Below are 15,084 nucleotides of genomic sequence, written 5' to 3' on the forward strand. Positions count from 1 at the left end.
TTTACACCGATCAAAAATTTTTTTAAAATGTATTAATTTTTTATTAAAATATGATAATTTTTTAACTTTATTCGTATTTAATATAAACACCTTTCAAAAGAAATAACTACTTATATTATAATAAATGAAGGATAAAATAATTTATTCATACTGAAAATTTAATGAATTGACTTATAAATAGGATTAAAAAAATCTTCTCTCTCTACCCTATAAATAGGACTAGAGAAGTATATATATACTACATTCTGTCTTTAATATAAGAGTTAGTTGATTAATCTGACTAGATTAATAAAATTAGTTAAATTAGTTATTTGTAATAAATAAGCATTGTATTTTCTAAAATATCCTTACTAATCAAGTATATTAATCATAACTACTATTATTACAAAGATTATTTTAAAAAAAATAGATAAATATGAAAGATAAAATAGATTAGAATTTTATATTTAGAATTAAAATAAAAATTAAATAAACTCTTTTATTAAATATAAGGTATAGTATATAAATATGACGAGGGTCCACGAGAAACGAAGATTTGAATTGAATGCTGTCATGGAAAGTTGGATAGTTGCATTGCCTTTTCGCATTTAATTCACAAATCTACCCTCACCTGTGCTGTTTTCCCATTATGTCTGCGGCTCGCCTTTATCTCTTTCAAACTCACCTTCTGCTGCCTCTACTGACTACCCAATCACTTCTCTTCTTTTAAAGCCCTTGCTCCTGTTCCTTTTAAGCCATTTTTTACCTGAATTCCTTTTAAGTCAATTTCAACATACTACGTACAATATTTAATATAAAAATTAGTTTAATATTTAATTTAGTTTTAAATATAAAATTTTAATTTATTTTTTTCACATTTATTTATTTTTTAAAGATAGTTTTTATAGCAGTTGTATATGTTAAATATTTCATCAAATAATAATTTTAACTAATATACATTATTAGTAAAAATATTTTAGAAAAGATAACACATGTTCATTACAAATAACTAACTTAACTAATTTTATTAATTTACTCAAATTAGTCAATTAGCTCTTATATTAATGACTAAAAGTGGTATGTTTTATCTAAATTAAGAAAAATCTTAAATTTCATTAACTTTACCTTAAATTTGACAATTTTCCAACCTCATCTCTATTTAATATATAAACTTTTGGGGAAAAAAATAATTTATACAATAATAAATGAAGGTTGAAATAGTATATTTATATTAATAAATATTTTTTGGTCCATTATTTTTAAGGTAGAGTAGTAATAAAAATATACAAAATAATTGAAACTATAAAGGCATATATATATATATTTATATAATCAATTTTTATATTGCAATCATATCAATATTTTACTAATGTGTCACAAACTAGAATATAGATGTTGTGTTTTGAACGAATATGGTCATGATTTGTAAATGGCGTGATTTTTTTTAATAGATTTTATTTATAAATGGTATAGATTTTGCAAGCGCGCGCGCACATACGTGTGTGTATCTATAAGTTCAATATATCCTACTGTTTAGGAAAATAATGAAGCCAAAAAAAAAGAAAGTTTCTACCACTCTCTCTATCTCGATCTCTTCAGCTGGATAATGAAGTCACTAGATAGAATTCTTATAAGAAGTCAAAATTTATCAATATCGATATCAATATATATTCAGATCTTTAAAAGTTTTACAGTACTATATATTCATGAAATGTTGGTTATTATATGGATCTACATGCAATTAAAGTTTGGGTAGTTAGTTTTTCAAAAATTTATCCCTCTCTCTCTCTCTCTCTCGCAAACATTCGTTCTACAACTGTAGAAGTGTATGCAAATGTTGGTTGAGGAATTTTTAAATTATGTAGAAAAATTGTGTAAATTTCCAGTAGTTGAAACCAAATTAAACCAACCGAAAAGTATATTATCTTAAAATTGAAGTCAAACTATGTGGATCATAGACTAGTCACTAGTCGGTAGTGTTTTCCAAAGATATTTTTGTCTTACCTATCTGATACGTAACCCCAATTTTTTCTTACCAAAAAAGGAAAAATTACCTAATCTATGTGATCCATATAGTTTGATAGGGTAAGACGAAAATTGGGGGAAAAAATCTCAATAATGAGGCAAAATTTCTTGGTCATCATAAGGACCTGATGCAACTTTATCCTCAGTGGATGTAATATAATATAACTGAAGATAAGTTGCACATGGTTGGAAAAGAGTTGTCCCCACTCAAATTGATGAAATTAGATTTGAATGTAATAAAACATAACATGAAATGTTGTAAATGAAATTTTATTGTTGAAAATTAAGTTCTTCACTTGAAATCGATTTTGTTAGTAAAAATTATCAATTCTTTTGTCCCCCGTCAAGCATTTAATTAAGTTAAATTTTTTATTTTATACTTTTATCAAGTTCTAATTTTAGTCCATATACTTTTAACACATTTCATTTTTGTTCCTTACATTTAGTGGTATTAACAAAATTAACGATGTTAAACTCAAATCTAACTGTTTGTGAAATTATATGGATTAACATTTTGAACGACATAAAGTATACTTTGAAGATTCAGATTGAATGGTGGTATAATAAGGCCTTCAAGTGGAGGAAGACAAGCATGACTTCCAACAAATACCTTTTTGTTTTCAATGATCTTTTCTAAATATATAGATGGGTATTAATGACCAGTTTGTTTTATTTTTAAGGTTGTGTTCGTGATGAAAGATTCCTTATATATGGTAAGTCGAAGAAAACTGAAAAGTTGCACTTGTCCGTTGTTGTATTATGTGTACTTTTATGTGTCGCTTTGTTGTTTAATTAATTATATGAACCTTTTAAAGTTTTGATATTTTATGAATAATTGAGGAATCTTCAATGTTGTGCTATAGAACACCACATTTGTCCCTGCATTGAGCACAGTCACAGATCAGAGGAGGTTTCCTCCTCATCACGTCACAAAGCTTTATCCTTTTCGTCCAGAACAAATCTTACCTTTACCCTCTTGAAAGCTCAATTTGGTGTGTGTGTGTGTGTGTGTGAGAGAGAGAGAGAGAGAGAGAGAGAGAGAGAGATGGACGTTATATTATATTATAGAATTCGGCAATTTTCATGTCGACTTCATATTCCTGATGTGCATCAAACAACATGGACGGCCATTCGTTTCAGATCTTTGTCTTTGAAGCTCAACCACCAAACCAGTAATATACTTTACTATTTACTCTTCACATAGATATTTACATATATAAGCTCTGTGGGTGGCCCTCTTCGTGAAGATCAGGCTTTCAAGAAGGGTATCTTTGTTATAGACACGAGTTCAAAAAAAAGTCCAATCCTAAAATATTAACCCATTAAGATAAAAAATCTCTTAAATTTATAAATTATATTATACTTGTAAGACTTTCCAATACAAGACTCATAACAAAACATGTGTGTGTGTGTGTGGGGGGGGGGGGGGGGGTGTGATAGTTCAGAGAACCCATGATACAAAACTTGATAAAGTAGCCTAGACAGATAAATACTTTCTCCAATCCTTTTTCTTACAAAGACTGTGTTAACTATTTTTATAAGATTAAGACCGAAATTAGTTAAAAGTAGTTCAGTGTTAAAAGAATTTTGACATGGGAAAATGACAATTTTGCAGACCTACTTAAGAAGGCATTAATCATAAATGTAGATCCGTAATTATTAAAAAATGCAATGCAAGCACCATGATCTTTTTATTTGCAATTAAAAAACAAATGACGTTGTAAAATATGCCTTTATCACAATATTGCCCTCATGAAGTTTATATATGCATCCTCATTTGAGAATTTAAGAATAGTCTCATAAATTGAGACATCATCACTCGTGATTTAGGGTTTGCGAATTTAAGGGTGTATATATCCACACACACACACACACACACACACACACACACACATATAGCCTTGCTTGTAATTAATCTATGATTTAGGAACCATCTCCTATGTTTGAAAATTAAGCCGAGGATGAGGGAAGATCCTTTCATTAGCTAAATTAATTAAGCTTAAAGAAACAAGGACAGATTTTTGAAAATATATCATACTTAATTCTTTTGAAACTTAGAAAATTATTCTTAAAATTAATTCATTAGATGGGGTTGTTCAGCTAGTTAGAAGATTTTTAGTAAGTTATAGTTAAAACTATCAAACCAAATTAGATAACATTTAAAGAAATATGTTTTGGATAAAGAAAATAATTATGTGCATGGTGAAGAATATTCTTTATATATGAACACCCCCTCCATGAACAAATCTTTAGTTGTTTGACTTAAGCTTTTTCCTTCTCATTGCGTTACGCAAGGTTTGAAAAAGAAATACCCTAAAATTTAAGCATATATGACGCTTGATGATGAGACAATGACATAGCTTCGTCTGCTCAATTAATTGATTATAAGCAAAATATTAAAAATCAAACTGTTCGATAGTTTAAATTAGAGTTAACTTAAGTTGGCAAAAAAAATAAAATAGAGTTAACATGAATTTAGACTGATCATAATTAAAATAATATTTAAATAAAAATATTAATTTGTAAGTATGTAGAATATTCATAAATAAATCACAGATAATATACAAAAATAAAGTTATTAAATGATACTCCCTCTGTTCCTTATTATAAGAGACATTTGATGCTTATGGCATGTTCCTATATATAAGAGACACTTACAAGTTGTTTCTACTTTTTTGTGTTAATTTACTATTTTACCTATATTTATTATCTCCAACTCACACTCTCTTTCCCTCCCACTTCTCTTTCTTTTAATAATTTAATTGTTTTCTCTCATGCTCTCTCTCCTTATTAATGAGGGTATTTTTGGAAAAAAATTATACTTTTTACACATTAATTGTTCTTAACTAATTTTAACTGTTTTTTTGATCAACGTACTTCGGTTATTTGTCTCTTATAATAAGGAACGGAGGGAGTATCTTAAGAAGGGATCGTTCCTGCAATCCCCCTTTCTAGAAGTATGACTTTTGTTGTCGAAAACAAAACCACCGATATGATAGATCACTGTTTTTTCAAAACTCAAAGTAGTGATATTTCAGGCAAGGAAGTGTTTGGATATCCCGAAAAGTGCTTCTTAGAAGCACTTTTCCGTAAATCAAGATAAATTCTTCCACATATTTATCTCGTAGACCTTAAAATCACTTCTGAAACTATGATTTGGTTTTCATCCAAATACCCCCTTAATAAAAGGGGGGAAAAATCTAAGCAGTTAACCCGCCCAAACTTTTGAATTGACTCGTAAAGAGACTGGTTCACCCGTTTATTGGTCTAATATGTTAGTTCGGATTGAATTTCAATACTATGGTTATAAGAGTGTCTGGTTTTGGGCGGACATGTAATTAATTTTGACATGCATGTATCAGAGTGTTTGAAATGTTGAATATCTATGGTAAAAAAAATATATCGAATATCTTTCAAGAAAATTATGACTTTGACTTGTATAGTTGATTATACTTGAAAACTAAACGGATCTTGTTTCAAATTGAAATTTGAAAAATGTGCATTATCCTCTATGACATAATTAAAATGTGTGTTCTCCTTCCAAGCTCAAAATTTCAAATCTAATACAAAAATTAAGCTGGACGCAAGGTTGAGACCGACGCATCTAATGCCACTGATGACGGCACAACACTAATGTCGGTTCAAACTTTTGTTTAATATTTTAGGTTTGTATTGTTAATTAATTAGGTGACGTTTTTTTTTAATTTTAATTAAATTTAGGAATAATGAAATATATATTATATTGTTGATAAATAATGGCATGACTTGTGATAATTTCTACATTTTTACATTGATGAGTAGCCCATTGTTTTGAAGTTGTGGCTCAAATTTTCTTACATAATAAGTATATATAATGATGAATTCATAAATACTATAGACTATTAATAGCTATGTAATTAAGAAGACCATGACTTAATTAGCTTTAGTTCTCAGTAATATAGATATAGGCTTGGTTTCTGTTTGCTTCTAAATTAAAGTAATGAAATTAAATTATAGCCGAGAGTTATTAATCTTCACAAAAGTGGCTGGCGTCAGGTTTGGTTTATTCAACTTTTGTCTATTACAAAAATAAATGTGTATATTTAAGAGAATTTTTGTCCATTGCACCTTTATATCCTCAAAGTAGTGACCAAAATTGATTAGAATCCAGAATTGGATTGAAAACCGAACAATTTTCAAGGTTGATGGAAAATTACAAAAAAAAAAGGTAAAAAAGCATATTAAAAATAAAATTGACAATCTTCGGATCATTTGTAGCCATATGGTATTATTTCATTTAGAACTTCCAACATTATGATATCACTGTTATGTTGACAATTAGACTTATTATAAATATATCCATATGATTATTTTATTAACTATGAAAATTATAAACCACCGATATTTCTAGTTTGATATTTGGTTTGGTTTTTAAAATATCAAGTCGAGAAAATTATTCTATATATTGTAATCAAAATACTCTTGATCTTATAATAAATAAATGACGGCCAACTAAAACCAATGAATTTAAATTTTATAAACATTAAAAGGATGATACGCTTAAATACTATGATTAGGACCGGAGGTAATATTTTAAAAATATCTATCAGTACCTGAATTCCTGGCAATGTGAAACATGAAAGAGGAAGGCAAGTGCGTGGCTACTTTGTGATGCACATGACAGCGATAGATTTTTTTTAAATCAGTTTTGATATCAGAAGCTAAAGTCCACATAATTTATTTATTTATTAATATAAACAGAATAGGGAATGAGGAGGAATTAAAAAGGAACACTTGTAATTAAATTAAATAATGAAAGAGAGTGAGAGAAATGACTAAAATTAAATTGAATAATACTGATTATAAGAGACAAATAACTAAATTACGTTGATAAAAAAACAGTTAAAATTAGTTGAGGACAATTAATGTGTAAAAGTATAATGTTTTAACAACGCCCCTATTAATAAGGAGAGAGAGTATGAGAGATAATTAAATTATAAAAGAAAGAGAAGTGGAAGGGAGAGAGAATAGGTTGGAGACAAATAAATAGGAGTAAAATAGGAAATCAATACAAAACTAGAGACAACTTTTAAGTGTCTCTTATATATGAGAACATGCTATAAGCATCAAATGTCTCTTATAATAAGAAACGGAGGAGTAAATAATAAAGTAGAAAGAGGAAGGAGTGGATGGGAGGTGGAGTGGTTGGAATGGGTGGGACATGACAGCTGGGAAAAAAGGGAGGACTTGGACTTATTCAGGTGGGCCCCACCCTGTGGCCGCCCCGTCCCCCTCCCTCCACTACACGACAATTTCTCTCTTTTTGTTTCAAATCTCTCCACAGATCAACCCACTCCTTTCTTTTATGTTATCTTGTTTCTATTGCCTCCTTTCCTTCCCCACTTATATATATATATATATATATATATATATATATATTATATCTCATTTTTTTAATGGATAAGGAATATTAAGTGGTCCAACAAGGATGAATATTTTAAGTTTTTCTTAATACTATAATGATGTTATGTGAATTTTGACCCCAAAAATTTGTGAAAATTTCACATTAGCTGAAAAACCACAATTATAAATGGCTTATTAATACTTAAAAAATTATAAAAGCTAGAATTTTTAATTTTTATAAATTTTTTATATGAATTTCTGAAAATTTGATTCCTGGCTTCCATAGATCTCTTTGTGATCTCTCCCTCATTCCATCAATTCTAATTAATAATATACCCACATGGGACACAACCTTTTTTGTGTGGTCCAAATCACATGGAAGACGGCTTTTATTTAAGTAGAGAAAAAAATAATGCATAATAATTGAGTTTTGTGAATTAAAAACAAGAGCTATGCTAAAATAAAGCTATATATATCATTATAAATGTAATGATTATAAGAAATATTATGTATCATTGGAAACTTGAAACTATTCAGAATCAGTTTAAAAGTTAGATGGTAGTACCAGATATTAAATGCTCATATATAAATATAGTGATTATAAGAAATATAGAAGACCATATAACTTTAAATAAATTAAGAAAAAAAATGAGAAATAAGTAGAAGAGGAAAAATAGGAAAAAGGGTGTCAAATAAAACAAGAATTAGTAGACATCAAACACCAAAATAATTGCAAAAGCTAGCTTAATGAAAACAATCTTATAATTAGTAGCTAGCCTACCATAATGGGGACATCCCATTGCCTTTCGCCAACAATCTTTGATTCACATCTCAACTTTTGCGAAACCTAGTAAATGTTATTGTTCCAACCATCCTGACAGATTCATCAATTCAAAAAGACTTGTTTGTCGTTTAATTAATTGTTCACACCTTGTCGACTGTTGGATCATATTCAGCTAAGAAAAACTCTGGCCATGTGATTAATTTTCATTCACAATACTGAAATTCAATGAATCACTTAAGAAACACTTATTTGATCTTATTTATAAAACACTTTTAACATATTTTATTGAAAATGAAAAAAATTAAACCTCTTTAACTACTCAATCTTGAGATTTTATAATTTTTTTAACTCTATCTCTATTTAATATACTCCCTTCAGTCCACAATATAAGTTACTTTAACTAGTTCATCAATATTAAAAAATGGTGGTAAACTCATTTAATCTGCCACGCAAATTGAATTCTTTTCCAACTTTAGTCATATTAAATGAGGTTGTGAAGGAGAGAGAAAAATATAATGGGTTACGTTTAAGTATCAATTGTAGGGACAATATTGACAAATAAGCATTGATTACTCTCAAATGACTTATAGTATTTTGTACAAAATCATTTTTCTAGAAACAACTTACATTGTGGACCGGAGAAAGTATATACTTTAATGAGAATTCCTCTAACAAAATAACGGTTTACAGAATAATAAATTAGATATTCATATTACAAATTTTAATGATACAACTTATATTAAGGACCAAAAAATACTCCTTTTTTTTATCTCATAAATAGAAGAAGAAGAGTATCGAATCTTTTATCACTGAACTAATTACAACTAGGATTATTTATTTTTAATCGATTGTGAGATGGTATACTTTGCACAATATCTAATTGAGAATGAATAGCATAGGTTTGTTTTGACTTTAAATTGCATATATATAGATTACAAAGCGATGTAAAGATGAATGTTATAATTTCACGTATGTCATGCCAAACATTCATTAAGAGTTGGTGGCCCCTTGCAAAATGGCGAGATTGGCTCCTTCATAACATCCAAAATAAGCTTTCGGTGCCTTCCAAGAGATTTTTTTTTTTGGGAAAAAAATGTTCATTGAAATTAATTCTAAATGTGTGTGTAAACTTGTACGAGATTGATGCCAGAAAATGAATTATTCGAAGAATGATTCATTTATACATTTTCGAATTATAGTCTTCTTGTAACAGTTAATTAACGTACTTTTTTTTTTAACTTTTGGATTTACAAATTTAAAAAGTTTACTGTTGTCTAATTTAACTTTAATATATTACTATTATTATTTTAAATAGTGTGGCAAAGATGGAACTCGCATGAGCAAAGAAAGTGTTAAATTAAGACTGGTTGACAATTTGCACCACTTTATATAGTATAATCATAAATGACATGATATGATCAAATAAATGGTGTAAAAAGAATATACATATATATATTTATTCTATGAATATTATATACTCCTCAGGTACTGTTTATAGGATAGAGAGAAAAGAAAATTTTTAGTTCTATTTATAAGTCACTTCATTAAATTTTTATCGTGAATATACTATTTCATCATTCATTTATTATAGTGTAACTAATTATTTTTTTAAAAAAAATGTATATATTAAATAAGGGTAAAATTGAAAAATTATTATGTTTTAATAAAGAATTAATACATTTTAAGATTTCTTAGTCTGTCTAAAAGTATCTTATAAATAGGATAATAGGATCAGAAGAGTGAATATAAAGCGTGCATCACACGGAAAATTAATTTAACTTAAAAGCATCACCAGAAGATTCTTGAAATCAACGAATAAATAATTATGTTGCTCAAGATTAAAGGAAAAAAAGATTTAATAATGAATCTTAACGCGACTTTTGTGAACAATTAGGAACTTGTCAAGAGGCGTGGCGATTTTTTTTTTATAAATAAAACGACTTGTCAACTCTCAAGTCAGGAATCAAAAGTGCTAGCGTGCGTATCAGTTTTAACAAATAAAGAGTACCAAGCATTATATTGGTCCCCAGAAAACATCATTTAAAAAGAAGAAGAAGAAGAAGAAATGTTTAGTTGAGATTCACCTGTACAGCACATAATAAAATGTCTCTCACTATATATATATATATATATATATATATATATATTGTCCGTACAAGTTCTGGTATATGTCATTAATAAAGAGGAAAATTATACTCATTAGTCCCGCGTAAATCACAAAACAGTCCCAACAAATACTCAGTTGTGTGTGGAGCGATTGTAGTTTTTGACCTCAAAGCATTGGTATTATGGTCATTTTTTTAATATAAATATCTGACTAAGTTGAACTCGGGTAATTATCAGATGTAATTGTAATATTATGACAATTAAATACAGCAAATTATTCACACCAAGCCTTAGAGACTTCAGGGCCATTTGTGCTCTCGTGGGTTTTTTTTTTTTTTTTGCCTTAGAATATATATCCTTATGGGAATCTTCAATATAATTTTCTCGAAAGAGATATGCAAAAACTATATTATTCATTCCCATAAATAATTATTTTATAAAATTATTGTATAATATACATCAATATAGTAACATTGATTTCAATGCTCATTGAAACACTTGTTGTAAATTACAAAATAGGGTGAGATTGCACACGGATGGCATTTATCTTACTATGGAGTTTAATTTGTTTTAAATAAGTTTGGCACTCGTCCATGCTTTATTAATTTGTGAGTAAAATTTGTGCTGGTGACACAGTAGAAAGAATGGTCCACCTACACTATTCCAACTTACAGTGCCAAATATCAGTTTTGATGAATCCAAAAGTAAATTCTCTTTCGCCAAAAAGAAAAAAAAAATCTCTTTCCTAAAGGTCTTATAACCCCAGTGTCATGAAGCTTCTCTGTGAAGGGAGATTGCATGTTTGATTTTGTTTGCGCGTAATCGCAGAGCAGTTAGTACATGTCCTTTTAATTAGACAAAAAAGGTAACTTCTCTGTATAAAACTATTTACGCATTAACATTGATTTAAAGTTCTACTAACAAAAAAATTAATAAGAGTTGGTTCAGTTAATAAAAAATCGATTCATGACTCATAATGTCTTGAGTTCAAATCTTATTGTCAATATGAGAATGCTTTGTTAGTAGGCGATCTACAAGTACATGAAGGTATATGCTGACCCTAATAATAAGCCTTCAAGACCAAACTCAGCTGAACTTTTTGTTATCAAAAAAATTCTACGAAAAATTATAATTTAAAATTTTAAAAGATATACGCGCGTGTGTGTGAAGGGTGGGAAGTGTTGTGCGTCTATATGCATATGTGTGTTGTGTATGATTGTGGGGACTATAAATAGAGGTGGCCAACGAGAAGCAAAGCCACACATTGCGGTGGAAGTAGCTAGCTTTGTCTCAACCTCTCTTTCCTCTCTTTCTTCTGCTTCAGACTCTGAACCTTCTCTGCTGCTTCATAAACCAGCCATGATGACACCAGAAAGGGGCCTTTCTAGGGCTTTCAACGTCACGACCATAGACTCTTCTTCTTCATCAGATGAGACCTTAGTTCTGGCTCATGGCTTCGGCACAGATCAGTCTATCTGGGAAAAGATTGTGCCTCTCTTAACCCCTCACTATCGTCTCGTTCTCTTCGATTGGCCCTTCTCCGGCGCCGTCAACGACCCAACCCTATATAATCCTGAAAAATATGCCTCCTTTCAGGCTTTCGCCGACGATTTGATCCATCTCTTGTCGGAGATGGACCTCAAAGCCGTCACTTTCGCCGGCCACTCCATGTCCGCCATGATCGGTTGCATTGCCTCCGTTAAACAGCCTCACCTCTTCAAGAAGCTTATCCTCATTTGTGGTTCCCCAAGGTATCTTCTTCCTATTTTCTCTTATTTCTTCTTCTTCTTCATCTTCTACCCTCTCTCCCCCTTCCTCTGCGCGCGCGCGCGCGCACACACACACACAACTGGGTTGATTTATTTGGAAACATGGAGAAGCTTGGAGGGATTGTTTAACTTATTCTATTTGCATATTATAGCTAGTTCTTCGCACCAATCTGATGCATATAATATAGTCAGTTATCTTTTTTTCTGACTTTCCGGGGCTTGTTTCTTCTTTGTGTGCCTCCAACTGTTATTGACTCCAATTTCTTGGAAATTATTTTTCCCCTTTGATTGTGTTCTATCTTTCATTTTAGTACTTATAACTCAAAGCTTATTATTATCTTCATTTTTTAAAAAAAATATTAGTTGAATCTAATTCCTGTACAATCCTGGTCAACTCACTCAAACTTAGCACAGGAGATATATGTACATATGGCTTTATTTCATTTACTGTTTATTTTTTATTAGTATTGGACTACTGTAAAAAAATCATGTGAATAAAAGAATTTGAGTAAGTTCAATGATAAAAGCTGAATGAAAACTTTAGAAGTTATGAAGAATTAATAATAATTTTTAAAGAATATTTTTCTTTTTTTTTTAATAATTCTTTCCTTTGGTTAGTTATATGTCAAACAAGCTAATAATTTAGCTTTCAATCCATTATCACTGTATATATATTTTTTATAAATAATTCCCTCCTAGGCCCCAGCTGGCATCAAATCGATGTTCTCCATGTGTTCTCCTTTGTCTCTTTTCAATACAGCTGACGGTTTAAAACTGTAGAACTATAATAGTGAAAACTAATTATTTTATTTTTTGGGATGTTAAATTAGAAGAATATAGTAGGGTCATCTCCCAGAAAATTCCACAGAGGAACTGTACTATCAAGGAATCAATATGTTTAATAAATTTTAATAGAAGAAGAGAGATTAAGTGGAAAGTGGAAACGCACCTCATCCACTCCAGGCCAACAATTTTTTACTGTAGAGTAGTAAATTCTATATTACTAGAAGATTGATGATCTCTCTCTCTCTCTCTCTAACCACACACACGTGGGTGTGTGTAAAGGGACCAATCAATACATGTGGGTTTGGAACTTCGGATAGACTTCAAGGTTTTGCGTTTTCAACTTTGTTATTACTCCATCCGTCCCCTTTTCAACATTAGACTTCACCATGGGGATCAAAAAATTAATTAAAATTGGTTAAAGATAATAAAATGTAGAAATTAGAATTTTTTTCAAATACTTTTATTTATTATAGGAGAGAGTATGAGAAAGAAAATAAAAAATTATTATAATAAAAATAATTATGAAAAAGAGAGAATGTGTGATGGAAAGAGATGATGGTTTGGGACATGACATAATAAATATATTGATTATTAAAATAAGTAATAACTAATGGGAGAAAAATAGAAAATTTGTTGCAAAAAATTAAGATAACTTGTAAATATTATTTATATTTACTTATTTAGGAATAAAAGGAAGATGGTAGTTGTTGTTTATAAAAAGAGATGGACGAAGCATTTTTTAAGAAAATTTTTGTCTGGTATTATTAATTTAGATTCAAGCTTGGGATTTCAACTTGGGGGGGCTAATTTTCAACATTTTCCTCATTCTTCAAAATGGGATTTAAGATTTTATTTGAAAATATCGAGTCATTTTCATTTGAGGGTACGTAGTTAATTGAAATTATTCATTATTGAGGTAATGGATTGGTTGCGACCACAAAATACATGGAACATGCAGACAAATGAAACTGGGCTATTAGAATGAAGCCACACAAGTTCTCTCATTTTTAATTGTCAAAGCAAAACATCACTTTCCCCTTAATTTCTCTCCCTCTCCCACTCTCTCTTCCTTAATTTGCTGACTTGAATATGATATATACTTTAATTTTATCTTCGAAATTCTAATTTTAAAATTTTCTCCTCACATTCAACCACCAAGGCATCAATATTTAGTTTAGTTTAATTTGCGGGCCAACCTTTGCATAATATGCAAAAGCTTCACTAGTGTTCTTTAATAGCTTAACTAAGCTCCCTTGTGATTAGTGTCATATAAATAATAAATCTAATTATATGTGATAAATAATTTGACAGTAATTAATACAAATTCTTAATCATAAGAACAAAAAAACCCCTAAATTATAGAGAGATTGCTTCATTCCTATAATTAATTTCCGAGAAATTAATTATTACTTCATACATGCATGAAATATCAATATGTCATGATAGTTACAGACAATCTTCTATTTTTCCCCTAAAGCTCTTGAAGAGAATTCACTGTATTAAGTTTTCTCATAGATTTATTTCATATATATGTATATATATTCATTCTTGTTATATATAGGTATTTAAATACAGAGGGGTACGAAGGGGGTTTACGGAGAAAGACGTCAAGCAATTACGGAGAAAGACGTCAAGCAATTATTGTCATCCATAGAGACCAACTACGAGGATTGGGTTTCCAGCTTCTCGTCGGTGGCGATCGATCCGAACGACCCCGTTTCAAGGGACAAGTTTCAGAAGAGCTTGCTGAGTATGGGAGGCGAAGCGGCACTACCACTGGCAAAGACAGTGTTTCTGAGTGATAACAGAGAATGGCTTGAGAAGATTGAGATCCCGTGTACCATAGTGCAGCCCTCTTACGATATGGCCGTCCCACCCAGTGTGGGTTTGTACTTAGCCAAGAAAATCAAAGGCCAGTGTAATTTGGAAGTCATAGAAGCTGTGGGACATTTCCCTCAGCTAACTGCTCACCTTAAGCTAGTCGAAGTCCTGAAGGCTTCGTTAGGTTAGATTCTCTTTGCGTTGTTTTATATTTTGTGTGGGCAATTATTAGTCGTATGTTATTATGGTTATAGATGTTTCGGTTTTTGTTGTTTAATTTGTTGTGTTGTAGAAATATAGATCAGTTCATCATGTTTGGTTTTGGTTGTACTTCTGTGTTAGTGTGAAGAAAAATTTATCACTAGTTTTTGTGACTCCCCAGGATACATGTAGGGATTTGGAAATATCCTAAAAAATCGCTTCTTCACTTTA

The 15,084-nt window shown here is 30.1% G+C and overlaps 1 pseudogene; it reads left to right on the top strand.

The window, feature by feature from the left end:
* The first annotated feature begins 11,564 nt into the window (after positions 1-11,564).
* On the top strand, positions 11,565-15,084 carry LOC114731123 (strigolactone esterase D14-like; annotated as a pseudogene).

This window comes from Neltuma alba, unplaced genomic scaffold (genome assembly GCF_004799145.2).
Source record: "Neltuma alba isolate B1F8T4 unplaced genomic scaffold, ASM479914v2 tig00012805_pilon, whole genome shotgun sequence".
Lineage (NCBI taxonomy): Eukaryota > Viridiplantae > Streptophyta > Magnoliopsida > Fabales > Fabaceae > Neltuma > Neltuma alba.